Below are 24118 nucleotides of genomic sequence, written 5' to 3'. Positions count from 1 at the left end.
TACTGTTTGTTTTGGGCCTTTCTGTCTGAAGTTTAGTCTTTAACAAGTGAAATGCCTCCTCAATTTGGTTGAGATCAGGTGACTGACTTGGCCATTCAAGAATATTCCACTTCTTTGCTTTAATAAACTCCTGGGTTGCTTTGGCTTTATGTTTTGGGTCATTGTCCATCTGTAGTATGAAATGGCGACCAATCAGTTTGGCTGCATTTGGCTGGATCTGAGCACACAGTATGGCTCTGAATACCTCAGAATTCATTCGGCTGCTTCTGTCCTGTGTCACATCATCAATAAACACTAGTGACCCAGTGCCACTGGCAGCCATGCATGCCCAAGCCATCACACTGCCTCCGCCGTGTTTTACAGATGATGTGGTATGCTTTGGATCATGAGCTGCACCAAGCCTTCACCATACTTTTCTCTTTCCATCATTCTGGTAGAGGTTGATCTTGGTTTCATCTGTCCAAAGAATGTTCTTCCAGAACTGTGCTGGCTTTTTTAGATGTTTTTTAGCAAAGTCCAGTCTAGCCTTTTTATTCTTGATGCTTATGAGTGACTTGCACCATGCAGTGAACCCTCTGTATTTACTTTCATGCAGTCTTCTCTTTATGGTAGATTTGGATATTGATACGCCTACCTCCTGGAGAGTGTTGGTCACTTGGTTGGCTGTTGTGAAGGGGTTTCTCTTCACTATGGAGATTATTCTGCGATCATCCACCACTGTTTTCTTCCATGGGCGCCCAGGTCTTTTTGCATTGATGAGTTTACCAGTGCTTTCTTTCTTTCTCAGGATGTACCAAACTGTAGATTTTGCCACTCCTAATATTGTACCAATTTTTCAAATGGGTTTTTTCTGTTTTCGCAGCTTAGGGATGGCTTGTTTCACCTGCATGGAGTGCTCCTTTGACCGCATGTTTACTTCACAGCAAAACCTTCCAAATGCAAGCACCACACCTCAAATCAACTCCAGGCCTTTTATCTGCTAAATTGAGAATGACATAATGAAGGGATTGCCCACACCTGTCCATGAAATAGCCTTGGAGTCAATTGTCCAATTATTTTTGGTCCCTTTAAAAGCAGGGTGGCACATGTTAAGGAGCTGAAACTCCTAAACCCTTCATCCAATTTTAATGTGGATACCCTCAAATGAAAGCGAAAAGTCTGAACTTCAGCAGCATCCGAATTGTTTTGTTTAAAATTCATTGTGGTAATGTCTATAACCAAAATTAGAAAAATATTGTCTCTGTCCAAATATATATGGACCTAACTGTATATATATACACCGTACAGATCAAAAGTTTGGACACACCTTCTCATTTAGAAAATTGTACATTCACACTGAAGGCATCAAAACTACGAATTAAAACATGTGGAATTATAAACTTAATTAAAAAAAGTGTGAAACAACTGAAATTATGTCTTATTTTCTAGGTTCTTCAAAGTAGCCACCTTTTGCTTTCATGACTACTTTGCACACTCTTGGCATTCTCTTGATGAGCTTCAAGAGGTAGTCACTGGGAATGGTCTTCCAACAATCTTGAAGGAGTTCTGAGATGCTTAGTACTTGTTGGCCCTTTTGCCTTCACTCTGCGGTTCAGCTCACACCAAACCTTCTCGATTGGGTTCAGGTCTGGTGACTGTGGAGGCCAGGTCATCTGGCGTAGCACCCCATCACTCTCCTTCTTAGTCAAATAGCCCTTACACAGCCTGGAAGTGTGTTTGGGGTCAGTATCCTATTGAAAAAAAAATTATGGTCCAACTAAACGCAAACCGGATGGAATAGCATGCCGCTGCAAGATGCTGTGGTAGCCATGCTGGTTCATTATGCCTTCAATTTTGAATAAATCCCCAACAGTGTCACCAGCAAAGCACCCCCACACCATCACACTTCCTCCTCCATGCTTCACGGTGGGAAGCAGGCATGTAGAGTCCATCTGTTCACCTTTTCTGCGTTGCACAAAGACACGGTGGTTGGAACCAAAGAGCTAAAATTTGGACTCATCAGACCAAAGCACAGATATTCACTGGTCTAATGTCCATTCCTTGTCTTCTTTAGCCCAAACAAGTCTCTTCTGCTTGTTGCCTGTCCTTAGCAGTGGTTTCCTAGCAGCTTTTTTACCATGAAGGCCTGCTGCACAAAGTCTCCTATTAACAGTTGTTGTAGAGATGTGTCTGCTGCTAGAACTCTGTGTGGCATTGACCTCGTCTCTAATCTGAGCTGCTGTTTACCTGCAATTTCTGAGGCTGGTGACTCGGATAAACTTATCCTCAGAAGCAGAGGTGACTCTTGGTCTTCCTTTCCTGGGGCGGTCCTCATGTGAGCCAGTTTCTTTGTAGCGCTTGATGGTTTTTGCCACTACACTTGGGGACACGTTCAAAGTTTTCCCAATTTTTCGGACTGACTGACCTTCATTTCTTAAAGTAATGATGGACACTTGTTTTTCTTTACTTAGCTGCTTTTTTCTTGCCATAATACAAATTCTAACAGTCTATTCAGTAGGACTATCAGCTGTGTATCCACCAGACTTCTGCACAACACAACTGATGGTCCCAACACCATTTATACGGCAAGAAATCCCACTTAATAAACCTAACAGGGCACACCAGTGTAGTGAAAACTGTTATGACCTGGTGGTTAGGACAATAATGGACCTGGTGGTTAAGAGCACACGGAATGACCTGATAGTTACAAATAATATAGGACGAGCTCTGAGACGTGGGAACTCTGCTGACCGCAATCCCTAATCCTATCACACACTAGAAATAGCCGTGGATTGCTCCTAACGCTCCCTATGCAACTCATCACAGCCTAAGGAACTAGCTAGCCCTGAAGATAGAAAAATAAAGCCTACCTTGCCTCAGAGAAATTCCCCAAAGGAAAAGGCAGCCCCCCACATATAATGACTGTGAGTAAAGATAAAAATACAAACACAGAGATGAAATAGATTTAGCAAAGTGAGGCCCGACTTACTGAACAGACTGAGGATAGGAAAGGTAACTTTGCGGTCAGCACAAAAAACTACAAAAAGACCACGCAGAGGGCGCAAAAGACCCTCCGCATCCCTCTGCGTCCCAGAGCTTCCAGCAAGCAAGACAAAAATCAAAATAGCAAGCTGGACAGAAAAATAGCAAACCAAAGAAATACAAGCAGGAACTTAGCTTCTGCTGGGAAGACAGGTCACAAGAACGATCCAGGAGTGAACTAGACCAATACTGGAACATTGACAGGTGGCATTGAGCAAAGATCTAAGTGGAGTTAAATAGAGCAGCCAGCTAACGAATTAACCTCGTCACCTGTGGAAGGAAACTCAGAAGCCGCAGTCCCACTCACAACCAACAGAGGAAGCCCATGGACAGAACCAGCCGAAGTACCATTCATGACCACAGGAGGGAGCTTGACAACAGAATTCACAACAGTACCCCCCCCTTGAGGAGGGGTCACCGAACCCTCACCAGAGCTCCCAGGCCGACCAGGACAAGCCAAATGAAAGGCACGAACCAGATCGGCAGCATGAACATCGGAGTGTTATGACCTGGTGGTCAGGACAATAATGGACCTGGTGGTTAAGAGCACACGGAATGACCTGATAGTTACTGATAATAAAGGACGAGCTCTGGGACGTGGGAACTCTGCTGACCGCAATCCCTAATCCTATCAAACACACTAGAAATAGCCGTGGATTGCGCCTAACGCTCCCTATGCAACTCGGCACAGCTTAAGGAACTAGCTAGCCCTGAAGATAGAAAAATAAAGCCTACCTTGCCTCAGAGAAATTCCCCAAAGGAAAAGGCAGCCCCCCACATATAATGACTGTGAGTAAAGATGAAAATACAAACACAGAGATGAAATAGATTTAGCAAAGTGAGGCCCGACTTACTGAACAGACCGAGGATAGGAAAGGTTACTTTGCGGTCAGCACAAAAACCTACAAAAAGACCATGCAGAGGGCACAAAAAGACCCTCCGCACCGACTCACGGTGCGGAGGTGCTCCCTCTGCGTCCCAGAGCTTACAGCAAGCAAGACAACAATAAAAATAGCAAGCTGGACAGAAAAATAGCAAACCAAAGAAATACAAGCTGGAACTTAGCTTCTGCTGGGAAGACAGGTCACAAGAACGATCCAGGAGTGAACTAGACCAATACTGGAACATTGACAGGTGGCATGGAGCAATGATCTAAGTGGAGTTAAATAGAGCAGCCAGCTAACGAATTAACCTCGTCACCTGTGGAAGGAAACTCAGAAACACCCACCAGAGGAAGTCCATGGACAGAACCAGCCGAAGTACCATTCATGACCACAGGAGGGAGCCCGACAACAGAATTCACAACAGTACCCCCCCCCCCCTTGAGGAGGGGTCATCGAACCCTCACCAGAGCCCCCAGGCCGACCAGGATGAGCCAAATGAAAGGCACGAACCAGATCGGCAGCATGAACATCAGAGGCAAAAACCCAGGAATTATCTTCCTGACCATAACCCTTCCACTTGACCAGGTACTGGAGTTTCCGTCTCGAAACACGAGAATCCAAAATCTTCTCCACCACATACTCCAACTCCCCCTCAACCAACACCGGGGCAGGAGGATCAACGGATGGAACCACAGGCGCCACGTATCTCCGCAATAACGACCTATGGAACACATTATGGATGGCAAAAGAAGCTGGAAGGGCCAAACGAAATGACACAGGATTGATAACCTCAGAAATCTTATACGGACCAATGAAACGAGGCTTAAAGTTAGGAGAGGAAACCTTCATAGGAACATAACGAGATGACAACCAAACCAAATCCCCAACACGAAGTCGGGGACCCACACAGCGCCGGCGGTTAGCGAAACGTTGAGCCTTCTCCTGGGACAATGTCAAATTGTCCACCACATGAGTCCAAATCTGCTGCAACCTATCCACCACAGTATCTACACCAGGACAGTCCGAAGACTCAACCTGCCCTGAAGAGAAACGAGGATGGAAACCAGAATTGCAGAAAAACGGCGAAACCAAAGTAGCCGAGCTGGCCCGATTATTAAGGGCGAACTCAGCCAACGGCAAAAAGGACACCCAATCATCCTGATCAGCAGAAACAAAGCATCTCAGATATGTTTCCAAAGTCTGATTAGTTCGTTCGGTTTGGCCATTTGTCTGAGGATGGAAAGCCGAGGAAAAAGACAAATCAATGCCCATCCTTGCACAAAAGGATCGCCAAAACCTCGAAACAAACTGGGAACCTCTGTCAGAAACGATGTTCTCTGGGATACCATGTAAACGAACCACATGCTGGAAAAATAATGGCACCAAATCAGAGGAGGAAGGCAATTTAGACAAAGGTACCAAATGGACCATCTTAGAAAAGCGATCACAAACCACCCAAATGACCGACATCTTTTGAGAGACGGGGAGATCCGAAATAAAATCCATAGAAATATGCGTCCAGGGCCTCTTCGGGACCGGCAAGGGCAAAAGCAACCCACTGGCACGAGAACAGCAGGGCTTAGCCCGAGCACAAGTCCCACAGGACTGCACAAAAGAACGCACATCCCGTGACAAAGACGGCCACCAAAAGGATCTAGCCACCAAATCTCTGGTACCAAAGATTCCAGGATGCCCAGCCAACACTGAACAATGAATCTCAGAGATAACTCTACTAGTCCATCTATCAGGGACAAACAGTTTCTCTGCTGGGCAACGGTCAGGTCTATCAGCCTGAAATTTTTTCAGCACCCGCCGCAAATCAGGGGAGATGGCAGACAAAATTACCCCCTCTTTGAGAATACCCGCCGGCTCAGGAACACCCGGAGAGTCAGGCACAAAACTCCTTGACAGGGCATCAGCCTTCACATTCTTAGAGCCCGGAAGGTACGAAACCACAAAATCAAAACGGGAGAAAAATAACGACCATCGAGCCTGTCTCGGATTCAACCGTTTGGCAGACTCAAGATAAGTCAAATTCTTGTGATCTGTCAAGACCACCACGCGATGCTTGGCTCCTTCAAGCCAATGACGCCACTCCTCGAATGCCCACTTCATGGCCAACAACTCACGATTACCAACATCATAATTACGCTCAGCAGGCGAAAACTTTCTAGAAAAGAAAGCACATGGCTTCATCACCGAGCCATCAGAACTTCTTTGCGACAAAACAGCCCCTGCTCCAATCTCAGAAGCATCAACCTCAACCTGAAACGGGAGCGAAACATCTGGCTGGCACAACACAGGGGCAGAAGAAAAACGATGCTTCAACTCCTGAAAAGGCTCTATAGCTGCAGAAGACCGATTGACCACATCAGCACCCTTCTTGGTCAAATCAGTCAACGGTTTAGCAACACTAGAAAAATTAGCGATGAAGCGCCGATAAAAATTAGCAAAGCCCAGGAACTTTTGCAGACTCTTCACAGATGTCGGCTGAGTCCAATCGTAAATGGCCTGGACTTTAACAGGGTCCATCTCGATAGTAGAAGGGGAAAAAATGAACCCCAAAAATGAAACCTTCTGAACTCCAAAGAGACACTTTGACCCCTTCACAAACAAGGAATTCGCACGAAGGACCTGGAACACCATTCTGTCCTGCTTCACATGAGACTCCCAATCATCCGAAAAGACCAAAATATCATCCAAATACACAATCAGGAATTTATCCAGGTACTCTCGGAAGATGTCATGCATAAAGGACTGAAATACTGATGGAGCATTGGAAAGCCCGAATGGCATAATCAGGTACTCAAAATGGCCCTCGGGCGTATTAAATGCTGTTTTCCATTCATCGCCTTGTTTAATACGCACAAAATTATACGCCCCTCGAAGATCTATCTTGGTGAACCAACTAGCCCCTTTAATACGAGCAAACAAATCAGACAGCAAGGGCAGAGGATACTGAAATTTGACTGTAATTTTATTAACAAGGCGGTAATCAATACAAGGTCTCAAAGAACCATCCTTCTTGGCCACAAAAAAGAACCCTGCTCCTAACGGTGATGATGACAGGCGAATATGGCCTTTCTCCAAGGATTCCTTTATATAACTCCGCATAGCGGCGTGTTCTGGCACAGATAAATTGAACAATCGGCCCTTAGGAAACTTACTACCAGGAATCAAATTAATTGCACAATCGCTATCCCTATGAGGAGGTAGAGCACTGGCTTTGGGCTCATCAAATACATCCCGATAATCCGACAAAAACTCTGGAACTTCAGAAGGAGTGGAAGACGAAATAGACAAAAATGGAACATCACCATGTACCCCCTGGCAACCCCAGCTGGACACAGACATAGATTTCCAGTCCAATACTGGATTATGAACCTGTAGCCATGGCAACCCCAAAACGACCACATCATGCAGATTATGCAACACCAGAAAGCGGATATCCTCCTGATGTGCAGGAGCCATGCACATGGTCAATTGGGTCCAGTACTGAGGCTTATTCTTGGCCAAAGGCGTAGCATCAATTCCTCTCAATGGAATAGGATACTGCAAGGGCTCCAAGAAAAAAACCACAGCGCCTAGCATACTCCAAGTCCATCAAATTCAGGGCAGCGCCTGAATCCACAAATGCCATAACAGAATAGGATGACAAAGAGCAAATCAGAGTAACGGACAATAGAAATTTAGACTGTACCGTACCAATGGTGGCAGACCTAGCGAACCGCTTAGTGCGCTTAGGACAATCGGAGATAGCATGAGTGGAATCACCACAGTAAAAACATAGCCCATTCCGACGTCTGTGTTCTTGCCGTTCAGCTCTGTTCAAAGTCCTATCACACTGCATAGGCTCAGGCCCATGCTCAGATAGTACCGCCAAATGGTGCACAGCTTTACGCTCACGCAAGCGTCGATCGATCTGAATGGCCAAGGACATAGACTCATTCAGACCAGCAGACATGGGAAATCCCACCATGACATCCTTAAGGGCTTCAGAGAGACCCTTTCTGAAGATTGCTGCCAGGGCACATTCATTCCACTGAGTGAGCACAGACCACTTTCTAAACTTCTGACAATATATCTCCGCTTCATCCTGACCCTGACACAGAGCCAGCAAGATTTTCTCTGCCTGATCCACTGAATTAGGTTCGTCATAAAGCAATCCAAGCGCCAGGAAAAACGCATCAACATCACGCAATGCCGGATCTCCTGGCGCAAGGGAAAATGCCCAGTCTTGAGGGTCACCACGTAACAAAGAAATAATGATCTTTACTTGTTGAACAGGGTCACCTGAGGAGCGAGGTTTCAAGGCAAGAAACAATTTACAATTATTTTTGAAATTCAAGAACTTAGATCTATCACCAAAAAACAAATCAGGAATTGGAATCCTAGGCTCTGACATCGAATTCTGAACCACAAAATCTTGAATGTTTTGTACACTTATAGTGAGATTATCCATCAAAGAGGACAGACCTTGAATGTCCATGTTTACACCTGTGTCCTGAACCACCCAGAGGTAAAGGGATAAAGAGAGACAAAACACACTGCAAAGAAAAAAAAATGGTCTCAGAACTTCTCTTATCCCTCTATTGAGATGCATTAGTACTTTGGGCCACCTGTACTGTTATGACCTGGTGGTCAGGACAATAATGGACCTGGTGGTTAAGAGCACACGGAATGACCTGATAGTTACTGATAATAAAGGACGAGCTCTGGGACGTGGGAACTCTGCTGACCGCAATCCCTAATCCTATCAAACACACTAGAAATAGCCGTGGATTGCGCCTAACGCTCCCTATGCAACTCGGCACAGCCTAAGGAACTAGCTAGCCCTGAAGATAGAAAAATAAAGCCTACCTTGCCTCAGAGAAATTCCCCAAAGGAAAAGGCAGCCCCCCACATATAATGACTGTGAGTAAAGATGAAAATACAAACACAGAGATGAAATAGATTTAGCAAAGTGAGGCCCGACTTACTGAACAGACCGAGGATAGGAAAGGTTACTTTGCGGTCAGCACAAAAACCTACAAAAAGACCACGCAGAGGGCGCAAAAAGACCCTCCGCACCGACTCACGGTGCGGAGGCGCTCCCTCTGCATCCCAGAGCTTACAGCAAGCAAGACAACAATAAAAATAGCAAGCTGGACAGAAAAATAGCAAACCAAAGAAATACAAGCTGGAACTTAGCTTCTGCTGGGAAGACAGGTCACAAGAACGATCCAGGAGTGAACTAGACCAATACTGGAACATTGACAGGTGGCATGGAGCAATGATCTAAGTGGAGTTAAATAGAGCAGCCAGCTAACGAATTAACCTCGTCACCTGTGGAAGGAAACTCAGAAACACCCACCAGAGGAAGTCCATGGACAGAACCAGCCGAAGTACCATTCATGACCACAGGAGGGAGCCCGACAACAGAACTCACAACATCGGAGGCAAAGACCCAGGAATTATCTTCCTGACCATAACCCTTCCACTTGACCAGGTACTGGAGTTTCCGTCTCGAAATACGAGAATCCAAAATCTTCTCCACCACATACTCCAACTCCCCCTCAACCAACACCGGGGCAGGAGGATCAACGGATGGAACCACAGGCGCCACGTATCTCCGCAACAACGACCTATGGAACACATTATGGATGGCAAAAGAAGCTGGAAGGTTCAAACGAAACGACACAGGATTGAGAACCTCAGAAATCTTATACGGACCAATGAAACAAGGCTTAAACTTAGGAGAGGAAACCTTCATAGGAACATAACGAGACGACAACCAAACCAAATCCCCAACACGAAGTCGGGGACCCACACAGCGCCGGCGGTTAGCGAAACGTTGAGCCTTCTCCTGGGACAATGTTAAATTGTCCACCACATGAGTCCAAATCTGCTGCAACCTATCCACCACAGTATCTACACCAGGACAGTCCGAAGACTCAACCTGCCCTGAAGAGAAACGAGGATGGAAACCAGAATTGCAGAAAAACAGCAAAACCAAAGTAGCCGAGCTGGCCCGATTATTAAGGGCGAACTCAGCCAAAGGCAAAAAGGACACCCAATCATCCTGATCAGCAGAAACAAAGCATCTCAGATATGTTTCCAAAGTCTGATTAGTTCGTTCGGTTTGGCCATTTGTCTGAGGATGGAAAGCCGAGGAAAAAGACAAATTAATGCCCATCCTAGCACAAAAGGCTCGCCAAAACCTCGAAACAAACTGGGAACCTCTGTCCGAAACGATGTTCTCCGGAATGCCATGTAAACGAACCACATGCTGGAAAAACAATGGCACCAAATCAGAGGAGGAAGGCAATTTAGACAAGGGTACCAAATGGACCATCTTAGAGAAGCGATCACAAACCACCCAAATGACTGACATCTTTTGAGAGACAGGGAGATCCGAAATAAAATCAATAGAGATATGCGTCCAGGGCCTCTTCGGGACCGGCAAGGGCAAAAGCAACCCAATGGCACGAGAACAGCAGGGCTTAGCCCGAGCACAAGTCCCACAGGACTGCACAAAAGAACGCACATCCCGCGACAAAGACGGCCACCAAAAGGATCTAGCCACCAAATCTCTGGTACCAAAGATTCCAGGATGACCAGCCAACACCGAACAATGAACCTCAGAGATATCTCTACTAGTCCATTTATCAGGGACAAACAGTATCTCCGCTAGGCAACGGTCAGGTCTATCAGCCTGAAATTTTTGCAGCACCCGCCGCAAATCAGGGGAGATGGCAGACAAAATTACCCCCTCTTTGAGAATACCCGCCGGCTCAGGAACACCCGGAGAGTCGGGCACAAAACTCCTTGACAGGGCATCAGCCTTCGAATTCTTAGAGCCTGGAAGGTACGAAACCACAAAATCAAAGCGGGAGAAAAATAGCAACCAACGAGCCTGTCTAGGATTCAACCGTTTGGCAGACTCGAGATAAGTCAAATTTTTGTGATCCGTCAAGACCACCACGCGATGCTTGGCTCCTTCAAGCCAATGACGCCACTCCTCGAATGCCCACTTCATGGCCAACAACTCTCGATTGCCAACATCATAATTGCGCTCAGCAGACGAAAACTTTCTAGAAAAGAAGGCACATGGTTTCATCACCGAGCCATCAGAACTTCTTTGCGACAAAACAGCCCCTGCTGCAATCTCAGAAGCATCAACCTCGACCTGAAACGGGAGCGAAACATCTGGCTGGCACAACACAGGGGCAGAAGAAAAACGACGCTTCAACTCCTGAAAAGCTTCCACAGCCGCAGAAGACCAATTGACCACATCAGCACCCTTCTTGGTCAAATCAGTCAACGGTTTAGCAACACTAGAAAAATTACTGATGAAGCGACGATAAAAATTAGCAAAGCCCAGGAACTTTTGCAGACTCTTCACAGATGTCGGCTGAGTCCAATCGTAAATGGCCTGGACTTTAACAGGGTCCATCTCGATAGTAGAAGGGGAAAAAATGAAACCCAAAAATGAAACCTTCTGAACTCCAAAGAGACACTTTGACCCCTTCACAAACAAAGAATTTGCACGAAGGACCTGGAACACCATTCTGACCTGCTTCACGTGAGACTCCCAATCATCCGAAAAGACCAAAATATCATCCAAATATACAATCAGGAATTTATCCAGGTACTCTCGGAAGATGTCATGCATAAAGGACTGAAATACTGATGGAGCATTGGAAAGCCCGAATGGCATAACCAGGTACTCAAAATGGCCCTCGGGCGTATTAAATGCTGTTTTCCATTCATCGCCCTGTTTAATACGCACAAGATTATACGCACCACGAAGATCTATCTTGGTGAACCAACAAGCCCCCTTAATCCGAGCAAACAAATCAGACAGCAGCGACAAAGGATACTGAAATTTGACTGTGATCTTATTAAGAAGGCGGTAATCAATACAAGGTCTCAAAGAACCATCCTTCTTGGCCACAAAAAAGAACGACGACGACGGGCGAATATGACCCTTCTCCAAGGATTCTTTTACATAACTCCGCATAGTGGCGTGCTCTGGCACAGATAAATTAAACAGTCGGCCCTTAGGAAACTTACTACCAGGAATCAAATTGATAGCACAATCGCAATCCCTATGAGGAGGTAGGGCACTGGATTTGGGCTCATCAAATACATCCCGGTAATCAGGCAAAAACTCCTGGACCTCAGAAGGGGTGGATGACGAAATAGACAAAAATGGAACATCACCATGTACCCCCTGACAACCCCAACTGGACACAGACATTGATTTCCAATCCAATACTGGATTATGGACCTGTAGCCATGGCAACCCCAAAACGACCACATCATGCAGATTATGCAACACCAAAAAGCGAATATCCTCCTGATGTGCAGGAGCCATGCACATGGTCAATTGGGTCCAGTACTGAGGCTTATTCTTGGCCAAAGGCGTAGCATCAATTCCTCTCAATGGAATAGGATACTGCAAGGGCTCCAAGAAAAAACCTCAGCGCCTAGCAAACTCCAAGTCCATCAAATTCAGGGCAGCGCCTGAATCCACAAATGCCATAACAGAATAGGATGACAAAGAGCAAATCAGAGTAACGGACAAAAGAAATTCCGACTGTACCGTACCAATGGTGGCAGACCTAGCGAAACGCTTAGTGTGCTTAGGACAATCGGAGATAGCATGAGTGGAATCACCACAGTAAAAACACAGCCCATTCCGACGTCTATGTTCTTGCCGTTCAGCTCTGGTCAAAGTCCTATCACATTGCATAGGCTCAGGTCTATGCTCAGATAATACCGCCAAATTGTGCACAGCTTTACGCTCACGCAAGCGTCGATCGATCTGAATGGCCAAAGACATAGACTCATTCAGACCAGCAGGCATGGGAAATCCCACCATGACATCCTTAAGGACTTCAGAGAGACCCTTTCTGAAAATTGCTGCCAGGGCACATTCATTCCACTGAGTGAGTACAGACCACTTCCTAAACTTCTGACAATATATCTCTACCTCATCCTGACCCGGACACAGAGCCAGCAAGATTTTCTCTGCCTGATCCACTGAATTTGGTTCATCATAAAGCAATCCGAGCGCCAGAAAAAACGCATCAACATCACGCAATGCCGGATCTCCTGGCGCAAGGGAAAATTCCCAGTCATGAGGGTCGCCACGTAACAAAGAAATAATGATTTTCACTTTTTGAACAGGGTCACCTGAGGAGCGAGGTTTCAAAGCAAGAAACAATTTACAATTATTTTTGAAATTCAGAAACTTAGATCTATCCCAAAAAAACAAATCAGGAATTGGAATCCTAGGCTCTAACATCGGATTCTGAACCACAAAATCTTGAATGTTTTGTACCCTTGCAGTGAGATTATTCATACATGAGGACAGACCTTGAATGTCCATATCTACACCTGTATCCTGAACCACCCAGAGGTAAAGGGGAAAAGAGAGACAAAACACACTGCAAAGAAGAAAAAATGGGCTCAGAACTTCTCTTATCCCTCTATTGAGATGCATTAATACTTTGGGCCACCTGTACTGTTATGACCTGGTGGTTAGGACAATAATGGACCTGGTGGTTAAGAGCACACGGAATGACCTGATAGTTACAAATAATATAGGATGAGCTCTGGGACGTGGGAACTCTGCTGACCGCAATCCCTAATCCTATCACACAAACTAGAAATAGCCGTGGATTGCTCCTAACACTCCCTATGCAACTCGTCACAGCCTAAGGAACTAGCTAGCCCTGAAGATAGAAAAATAAAGCCTACCTTGCCTCAGAGAAATTCCCCAAAGGAAAAGGCAGCCCCCCACATATAATGACTGTGAGTAAAGATGAAAATACAAACACAGAGATGAAATAGATTTAGCAAAGTGAGGCCCGACTTACTGATCAGACTGAGGATAGGAAAGGTAACTTTGCGGTCAGCACAAAAAACTACAAAAAGACCACGCCGAGGGCGCAAAAGACCCTCCGCACCGACTCACGGTGCGGAGGCGCTCCCTCTGCGTCCCAGAGCTTCCAGCAAGCAAGACAAAAATCAAAATGGCAAGCTGGACAGAAAAATAGCAAACAAAAGAAAAACAAGCAGGAACTTAGCTTTTGCTGGAAAGACAGGTCACAAGAACGATCCAGGAGTGAACTAGACCAATACTGGAACATTGACAGGTGGCATGGAGCAAAGATCTAAGTGGAGTTAAATAGAGCAGCCAGCTAACGAATTAACCTCGTCACCTGTGGAAGGAAACTCAGAAGCCGCAGCCCCACTCACAACCAACAGAGGAAGCCCATGGACAGAACCAGCCGAAGTACCATTCATGACCACAGGAGGGAGCTTGACAACAGAATTCACAACAGAAAACCATTCCTGGTGACTACCTCTTGAAGCTCATCAAGAGAATGCCAAGAGTGTGCACAAGACATGGACATTAGACCAGTGGAAATCTTTGCTTTGGTCTGATGAGTCCAAATTTGAGATCTTTGGTTCCAACCACCATGCCTTTGTGCGACGCAGAAAAGGTGAACGGATGGACTCTACATGCCTGGTTCCCACCGTGAAGCATGGAGAAGGAGGTGTGATGGTGTGGGGATGCTTTGCTGGTGACACTGTTGGGGATTTATTCAAAATTGAAGGCATACTGAACCAGCATGGCTACCACAGCATCTTGCAGCAGCATGCTATTCCGTCTGGTTTGCGTTTAGTTGGGCCATCATTTATTTTTCAACAGGACAATGACCCCAAACACACCTCCAGGCTGTGTAAGGGCTATTTGACCAAGAAGGAGAGTGATGGGGTGCTTCGCTAGATGACCTGGCCTCCACAGTCACCACACCTGAACCCAATCGAGATGGTTTGGGGTGAGCTGGACCGCAGAGTGAAGGCAAAAGGGCCAACAAGTGCTACGCATCTCTGGGAACTCCTTCAAGATTGTTGGAAGACCATTCCCGGTGACTACCTCTTGAAGAGAATGCCAAGAGAGTGCAAAGCAGTCATCAAAGCAAAAGGTGGCTACTTTGAAGAACCTAGAATATAAGACATAACTTCAGTTGTTTCACACTTTTTTGCTAAGTATATAATTTCACATGTGTTAATTCATAGTTTTGATGCCTTCAGTGTGAGTGTACAATTTTCATAGCCATGAAAATACAGAAAAATCTTTAAATGAGAAGGTGTGCCCAAACCTTTGGTCTGTACTGTAATACAGTTAGGGCCAGAAATATTTGGACAGTGACACAAGTTTTGTTATTTTAGCTGTTTACAAAAACATGTTCAGAAATACAATTATATATATAATATGGGCTGAAAGTGCACACTCCCAGCTGCAATATGATAGTTTCCACATCCAAATCGGAGAAAGGGTTTAGGAATCATAGCTCTGTAATGCATAGCGTCCTCTTTTTCAAGGGACCAAAAGTAATTGGACAATGGACTCTAAGGGCTGCAATTAACTCTGAAGGCGTCTCCCTCGTTAACCTGTAATCAATGAAGTAGTTAAAAGGTCAGGGGTGGACTCCAGGTGTGTGGTTTTGCATTTGGAAGCTGTTGCTGTGAGCAGACAACATGCGGTCAAAGGAACTCTCAATTGAGGTGAAGCAGAACATCCTGAGGCTGAAAAAAAAGAAAAAATCCATCAGAGAGATAGCAGACATGCTTGGAGTAGCAAAATCAACAGTTGGGTACATTCTGAGAAAAAAGGAATTGACTGGTGAGCTTGGGAACTCAAAAAGGCCTGGGCGTCCACGGATGACAACAGTGGTGGATGATCGCCGCATACTTAATTTGGTGAAGAAGAACCCGTTCACAACATCAACTGAAGTCCAGAACACTCTCAGTGAAGTAGGTGTATCTGTCTGTAAGTCAACAGTAAAGAGAAGACTCCATGACAGTAAATACAAAGGGTTCACATCTAGATGCAAACCATTCATCAATACCAAAAATAGACAGGCCAGAGTTAAATTTGCAGAAAAACACCTCAAGAAGCCAGCTCAGTTCTGGAAAAGTATTCTATGGACAGATGAGACAAAGATCAACCTGTACCAGAATGATGGGAGGAAAAAAGTTTGGAGAAGAAAGGGAACGGCACATGATCCAAGGCACACCACATACTCTGTAAAACATGGTGGAGGCAACGTGATGGCATGGGCATGCATGGCTTTCAATGGCACTGGGTCACTTGTGTTTATTGATGACATAAGAGCAGACAAGAGTAGCCGGATGAATTCTGAAGTGTACCGGGATATACTTTCAGCCCAGATTCAGCCAAATGCTGCAAAGTTGATTGGACGGCGCTTCATAGTACAGATGGACAATGACCCCAAGCATACATCCAAAGCTACCCAGGAGTTCATGAGTGCCAAAAAGTGGAACATTCTGCAATGGCCAAGTCAATCTCCAGATCTAAACCCAATTGAGCATGCATTTCACTTGCTCAAATCCAGACTTAAGACGGAAAGACCCACAAACAAGCAAGACCTGAAGGCTGCGGCTGTAAAGGCCTGGCAAAGCATTAAGAAGGAGGAAACCCAGCGTTTGGTGATGTCCATGGGTTCCAGACTTAAGGCAGTGATTGCCTCCAAAGGATTTGCAACAAAATATTGAAAATAAAAATATTTTGTTTGGGTTATGTTTATTTGTCCAATTACTTTTGACCTCCTAAAATGTGGAGTGTTTGTAAAGAAATGTGTACAATTCCTACATTTTCCATCAGATATTTTTGTTCAACCCTTCAAATTAAACGTTACAATCTGCACTTGAATTCTGTTGTAGAGGTTTCATTTCAAATCCAATGTGGTGGCATGCAGAGCCCAACTCGCGAAAATTGTGTCACTGTCCAAATATTTCTGGCCCTAACTGTATATATACATATATATATATATATATATATATATATATATATATATATATATATATATATATATATATACTGTATATATGTATGTCTGTGTAAGGCCGGTTTCACATTTGCGATTGTGTCTGCAGCATTTCTTCTGCAATTATCTGCATGCGTTGTCTTTTCCTATATTTAACATTAGGAACGAATGTGTCTGTGATCGGTTGCGCTTTGCCGCGTTTGCATGCGTCGTTTCGTCGTCTGCGGTTTGGCGCGGTAAACGCAACATGTAGTAATTTTAGGGGCGTCAATTTGCCGCCTACAAACGTATGCAGTTGTTAGCGCAAGGAATGCGGCAAAAAACCCATTACTGTCTATGGGAATGCATGCGTACACATGTCTTTGCGTACGCATGCGTTTGATGCGTTTGCGTACTTCGGACTGCGCATGTCCAGGAACTGATTTAGACATGCCCATTAAAGACACACCCTCCTGGAAATATCAAATGCATGCGCATAAAAAGCGCAAACACATTTAAAAACGCATGCAAACGCTGCATTTTATTACCATCATGTGTAAGCTGATAACGATAAAAAATGCTGCGTTATCAGATGTTTGCATGCGTTTTTGCATGCGTTTGCGGTTGCAGATGATACGCTGCGGACTTAACTGCAAATGTGAAACTAGCCTAACCTAGTTATTTTCAGGGGCGCGGTTCTCTGCTGAAAAGATAGGAGTAGCAGACTTTTGTGCAGAAATATCTGCAGAGACTACAACATGAAGGTCCGACTAGATGGAGAGGTAAATAAATAAAAAGACATCACCAGTAAGTCACTGGATGTAAATATTTATTTTGTATCTATACGGTATAGCAGAGTGCTGATGGTAGTAACAGTCTTGTTTGTACAACTACCTAAATTATGTATAGTGTCATCCCATTATCACATAGTGTCCTCTCTTATTACATATAACACCACTAATTGTTAGTGTTTTTACTTCTTATACTGTATATAGCAGCATCCATTATTACATAGTGTCCTCCCTTGTTATGTATAGCCCTTATTACATAGGGTCCTCTATTATTAAATAAAGCTTCATCTATTACATTTTGACCTCCCTGAATGATTATATACAGTTTCTTCTTTCAGTATATACAGTGACTGATGATGTGTAGTCTGTTTCGGTCTATTTTGTGTTTTGTATGCATTTTAAGGCATCAAATGCCATAGCTAAGACAACGCAAAAGGAAAAATAATGTTGGTGATACACAATGCACACCTCTTTTTGGCCTGCCTTCATTGTCTCCTACACGAGCGCCTGAAAAACTGGGTGGTTATCACATGACCTGTCATTTGGCATGTCACCCTTCCCCATCACATTAGGTGATCTGGGAAGGGGGGCACTCAGTGTGAACAGTGGACAGCCTGGACACTAGAGTACCCTTAATCTGCCCCTGATCATAAATTTTGGAACTAATCAGTGTCAGATAGCTTTTGTTTAGTATCTGCTTCATTACTTTTGTTTAGTTGACATGATGACCTTCAATTTGAAGCTGGTAAGAGGTATTTTATTTTTTATAGGGTCTACACAATGCTAAACTATTTTATGCCTCCAACTATTCCCTAGTTAAAGCTGTGAGGGCCCCACTGTGGATTATTAGTTTCCCATACTAGGATTATAATATATATTTAAAAATCTTCTTCCCACCCAAAAAAAGCTATTCTCTATCCATGGAAAAGGGGACAGCATGATGATTACTGGGGGTACAGCGAATGAGAATGAGGCACTGAAGCGCATTGTACTGGACTACTTCCAGCCAACCCATTAACAATGATTTTAGCAGAGGCCGAGCAGTTGTACCTCTGCTCCACTCAAGAGGGGCTGTAGAGCCAGCTTTTGGGATCACTATAGGACCCAGCAGTTCGACTGGTAGCGATCAGCAAGTTATTACTTTTCCAATGGATAGGTTGTAACTTGTTTTTAGGGAATAATGAATTTGATGGGGTCTGACATACTATTGATGCAACCTGCTCTGCCACACAGGGGTCTAAGAGGTAAGGGGGACACTTCAAGCTCCATAGGAGTAAACAGCTGCTGTCATAGACCCACTATTAGACTGCAGAGGGCCCACTGACTGTTCTTTTATTCAAGATCATTATCTAAGGTTTAGATCACTATTACGGTACCTATCATATGATTTTTTTATTGTTTGTATTCCTATTTGCACTTCTAGATGTTTGCGACTGCCGCTGATTCGGGGTGAAATGTAAGCATGTTTTCTGATTATTTCATCTGCAGGCACACTATTGCTAGGACAAAAGTCACTCTTGTACTACTACATAATAGATGACTATCCCGGTTTAGGTAACATCTGGGAAACTGGCTACGGATATGTATCGGGCTACTTGTCAATGGCAACCAATCAGATTCCAGCCCTCATTTTTCTAAAGCCCTTTTGAAGAGGGAGGCAGCAATCTGGTTGCTATGGGCAACTATTTCACTTTTCCCTTGCTCCAGTTTAATAAATGTCCCCTATGTTCTTTTGTAATAACCACTCTTTCATTAGCTGGTTTACAAAACAGCATTTACTGGAGATAATAAGCCTGAATAACAAAACTTGTGCAGTAGACGTGGGTTGTGCCAGTCATTTCATAGATCACTGGACTGTCCATTATGTTTAGGTTTTAGTGAAAAGAATTAAACCCCTTTTAAATTAATTACAAATACAACTAAATACAAATAAACAAAGAAATAGTACAGTGATGTTCAGAGCCTGGAGACACAGACAGCAGAACAGGCCGAGAAAGAAAACAGCATGCAGACAGAACCCACCGCTACACGCAGCAGCAGGACTGCCTGACATGTAGATGTAGATCTATAGAGGAACACGCAGCCGGAAATAACACTCATCCCTGTCTCTCTAGAAAATATTTCCAAGTTTATTTCTCTAAAAACACTTCTAAAAATAATCCACATTTCCGTATCTGGAAACCCATAGAGAAATAGTACTCATTTCCGTTTCTCTGGAAACACACATCTAGAGATAATCCTCATTTATATTTCTCTAGAAACACATCTATATATATAATTGCCTAAGGGTTTTTCCGTCTGTCTGTCTGTCTTTCTGTCTGTCTGTCCTGGAAATCCCACGTCTCTGATTGGTCAAGGCCGCCAGGCCTCGACCAATCAGCGACGGGCACAGCGACGAGGATGCCATAAAGGACGTAGACATCCCGCGTCTCTGATTGGTCGAGGCCGCCAGGCCTCGACCAATCAGCAACGGGCACAGTATCGACGTAGATGTCATAATGGTTGCCATGGTGACGATGATGTCATAAAGGTTGCCTCGACCAATCAGCGACGGGCACAGTCTGCCGCGAATTCTGGAATCATCATTGTCCATATACTACGGGGCCATGCATATTCTAGAATACCCGATGCGTTAGAATCGGGCCACAATCTAGTCTAGAGATAATCCCCATTTCTATTTCTCTAGAAACACATCTAGAAATAATCCCCATTTCTATTTCTCTAGAAACACACATCCAGAGATAATCCCCATTTCTATTTCTCTGGAAACACACATCTAGAGATAATCCCCATTTCTATTTCTCTAGAAACACATCTAGAAATAATCCACATCTTTGTCTCTCTGAAAATAATCTCTATCTCTAGAAACACACAAAGAAATAATACTTATCTCTGTCTCTCTTCAAAGATGCATCTAATAATAATTCACTTCTCTGTCTCTCTAAAAACACACATGTAGAAATATTCCACTTTGTTGTCTTTCTATAAACACACATATAGAAATAATAAACATTTTATCACTCTGGAAAAAAAGCATGTTGAAATATTCCACATATCTGTCTCTGTAAACCCACAAGTAGACATAATCCACATATCTGCCTCTTCAAACACACATGTAGAAATAATCCACGGCTTTTTTTTTTTAAACACACATTTAGAGATAATCTACATAATTATCTCTCTAGAAATATGCATACAGAAATAACATCTGTCTTTAGAAACACACGTCATAAATAGCCCACAGCTAAATCTCTCTAGAAACACATACATAGAAATAATCCACAACTCTGTCTAGAAATAACCCTCTGTCTCTCTAGAAACACACATATAGACATACTCCACATCAGTCTCTGGAAACGAACATTTAGAAATAATCTACCACTCTATCTCTCTAGAAATAATCCACATTTGTCTCTCTAGAAACGCACATATAAACATACGCCACTTCTCTAACTTTGGAAATGTGCATTTAGAAATGATCCACAACTCTGTCTCTCTAGAAATAATCCACATCTGTCTTTCAAGAAACACACACAAACACACACACACACACACACACACACACATATATATATATATATAACCCACAGCTCTGTCTCTCTAGAAACACCCAGAAATAATCCGCCACTGTCTTTCTAGAAACACACACATATATATATATATATACATACATATATATATATATATATATAACCCACAGCTCAGTCTCTCTAGAAACACCCAGAAATAATCCGCCACTGTCTTTCTAGAAACACACACATATATATATATATACATATATATATATATATATATATATATAACCCACAGCTCAGTCTCTCTAGAAACACCCAGAAATAATCCATCACTGTCTTTCTAGAAACACACACACATATATATATATATATATACATATATATATAACCCACAGCTCAGTCTCTCTAGAAACACCCAGAAATAATCCATCACTGTCTTTCTAGAAACACACACATATGTATATATATATATATATATATATATATAACCCACAGCTCACCACCACTGTCTTTCTAGAGCCACATATATATATATATATATATATATATATATATATATATATCCCACAGCTCACCACCACTGTCTTTCTAGAAACACACTCATATATATATATATATATATATATATATATATAACCCACAGCTCACCACCACTGTCTTTCTAGAAACACACATACGTACACATATATATATATATATATATATATATAACCCACAGCTCACCACCACTGTCTTTCTAGAAACACACACATATATATATATATATATATATATATATATAACCCACAGCTCACCAGCACTGTCTTTCTAGAAACACACACATATATATATATATATATATATATATATATATATATATAACTCACAGCTCACCAGCACTGTCTTTCTAGAAACACACATATATATATAACCCACAGCTCACCACCACTGTCTTTCTAGAAACACACACACATATATATATATATATATATATATATATATATATATATAACCCACAGCTCACCACCACTGTCTTTCTAGAAACACACACATATATATATATATATATATATATATATATATATATATATATATATATATATATATATATATATATATATATAACCCACAGCTCACCAGCACTGTCTTTCTAGAGCCACACATGTAGACATGCTCCATATCTCTGTCTCTGGAGTCGCACATGTAGACATTGTCTAGAATAAAGCCCATCTCTGTCACTCTGGAGACACATGTCGGAATCCTCCATCTCTGTCTCTCCAGAAAGACCCCATATCTGCAGTCGCGACCACCATCCCTGCATTAGGAGGGCTCAGACAATCCCCCGTGTCTCCACATACAGACACATCCTATGCACAGTGTATGATCTAGGGTCAGCCCACGTCCCATACCTTGTGTCCTTGTCACATTGTGCGGGTCCCCGCGGCGCAGCACAATGTCACCCGTGGATCCGGAGCTGTCACACGCCGCTCGTGCTGCGGATCTGGGGGCGTCAGACCGGAGCCCCCATTGTCCCTCGCTGTAGCGCTCGCGGACCCACACCCAGTGTCTCCTGTGCGATGTTACGGGGATTGCAGCGGCGGGCTGTGTCTGATCCTCACCCCCTTCCCCATCGATGTCCTCAGGGTCCCTCTTCTTCCCCCACTCTTCCCCCTTCTATGGATTCACTGTCTCTCCCAAACTGTCTCCTCCCATTTCTCAGATCTATTGCTCTTACCTATTCCAGAGCTGTGAATGTTCCTATTCGTGGCCCCAATAATCCAGGACCGCATGATGGCTGCATTCACCCTCAGGGAGCTGGTCCTATGCTAGAAGACAATAACCTCCATCATATTCATATGGACCTGGTGAGGGTCCCTCTATCCTCCCCATCCTCTACACTGCAATCTTGTCTGTCTCTCCCTTATGAGATGGGAGGTATGCAGAAATACAGTAAGGGCATCTGTATGGGTGATTGCCCTGTACAAAGTGGGAGCATCATCCATGAAAAAGAACAAAAGGGTCCCAGAATATGGCAATACAAGCATAAATGATTTGTTTAACCCCTCAATGACAGCCAATACACCTTTTCACTGTCCTGAGGAATAAAAGAATAGCAGCCCCCCCCCCCCCCCCAGCCAATACACCTTTTCACTGTCCTGAGGAATAAAAGAATAGCAGCCCCCCCCCCCCCCCCCCCCCCCCCCGGAAGAAATGTAGCGGGTGTCAGCTGTACAGTACAGCCACAATCAGTGATGGTTGCAGCTATTTAACCCCCCTAGATGCCTCTGTCAATAGCTGCAGCAGCCTCTAGATGGTTAACAGAGGGAGTAGATTCTCTCTTTAACCCCATGGACACCCCACCACTGTGATCATATTGGTCCAGATGGTTACCATGGCAACCTGAGGCCAAGTAGTGGCCTGTCAAGGATGCTGGTATCATTTTAGAGGAGGGGAAAAATTGTTTTGGATTCCATTCATTCCACATTGCAGTAATTCCTTTGAAGCCCCTGAAGGGTTAACACATTTCCTGACAGCACATTCGGAGGGTTGCAGTTTTTAAAATGGTATCACTTTAGGTTTTTATTTCCATTATATAGGTCACCAACAGTTCAAAGCCAGACAGGTCGATACAAAAATAGAATCGGTATGATTTTCATGAAAACGATGAAAAAAGAAAACTACCTAAATTTTAACCATTCTAAAACCCTAAGAGAATAAAAGGGCCTTTGAAAAATGATGCAGATGTAAGGTAGACATAAGGGAAATATTATTTATTAAAACGAGCCAGTCACCTCAGAAAACAAAAATCTGCAAGGAAAAAGCTGTCCACTGTTCTCCGGAGATTTACTGAAAGTGCGGCTACTGGAATGACCCTACATACTCTCAGGAGCCATTGGCTTTCACGGAACTGTGAGTGGCGGCTATGCGCATGCACCAGCGCATTGACGGCTCACACTGCACCTATGACTGAAAGCTAGTGGCTCCTGGGAGGAAATAAGTTCATTTTCTTCCAATAGCTGCATTTTCAGTAAGGGAGCCGGGCAGCATTGGACCACCAATATCTGCAGATTAACCCTGTACCTGTTGGTAAAGAGTGTTTT

General features: G+C 43.9%; 1 protein-coding gene across 1 annotated transcript in view; it reads right to left on the bottom strand.

Annotated features, from left to right (window-relative positions):
- SEMA6B (semaphorin 6B) overlaps positions 1 to 22701 on the bottom strand; it is a 170250-nt gene extending 147549 nt beyond the window's left edge. Inside the window, exon 1 of the mRNA XM_069741317.1 lies at positions 22427 to 22701. The gene's annotated coding sequence lies outside the window, so the exon portion shown is untranslated. The remainder of the gene's footprint in view (positions 1 to 22426) is intronic.
- Positions 22702 to 24118: the final 1417 nt, after the last annotated feature.

This window comes from Ranitomeya imitator, chromosome 1 (genome assembly GCF_032444005.1).
Source record: "Ranitomeya imitator isolate aRanImi1 chromosome 1, aRanImi1.pri, whole genome shotgun sequence".
Taxonomy (NCBI): Eukaryota; Metazoa; Chordata; class Amphibia; order Anura; family Dendrobatidae; genus Ranitomeya; species Ranitomeya imitator.
This window is presented reverse-complemented; position numbering and strand designations above follow the sequence as displayed.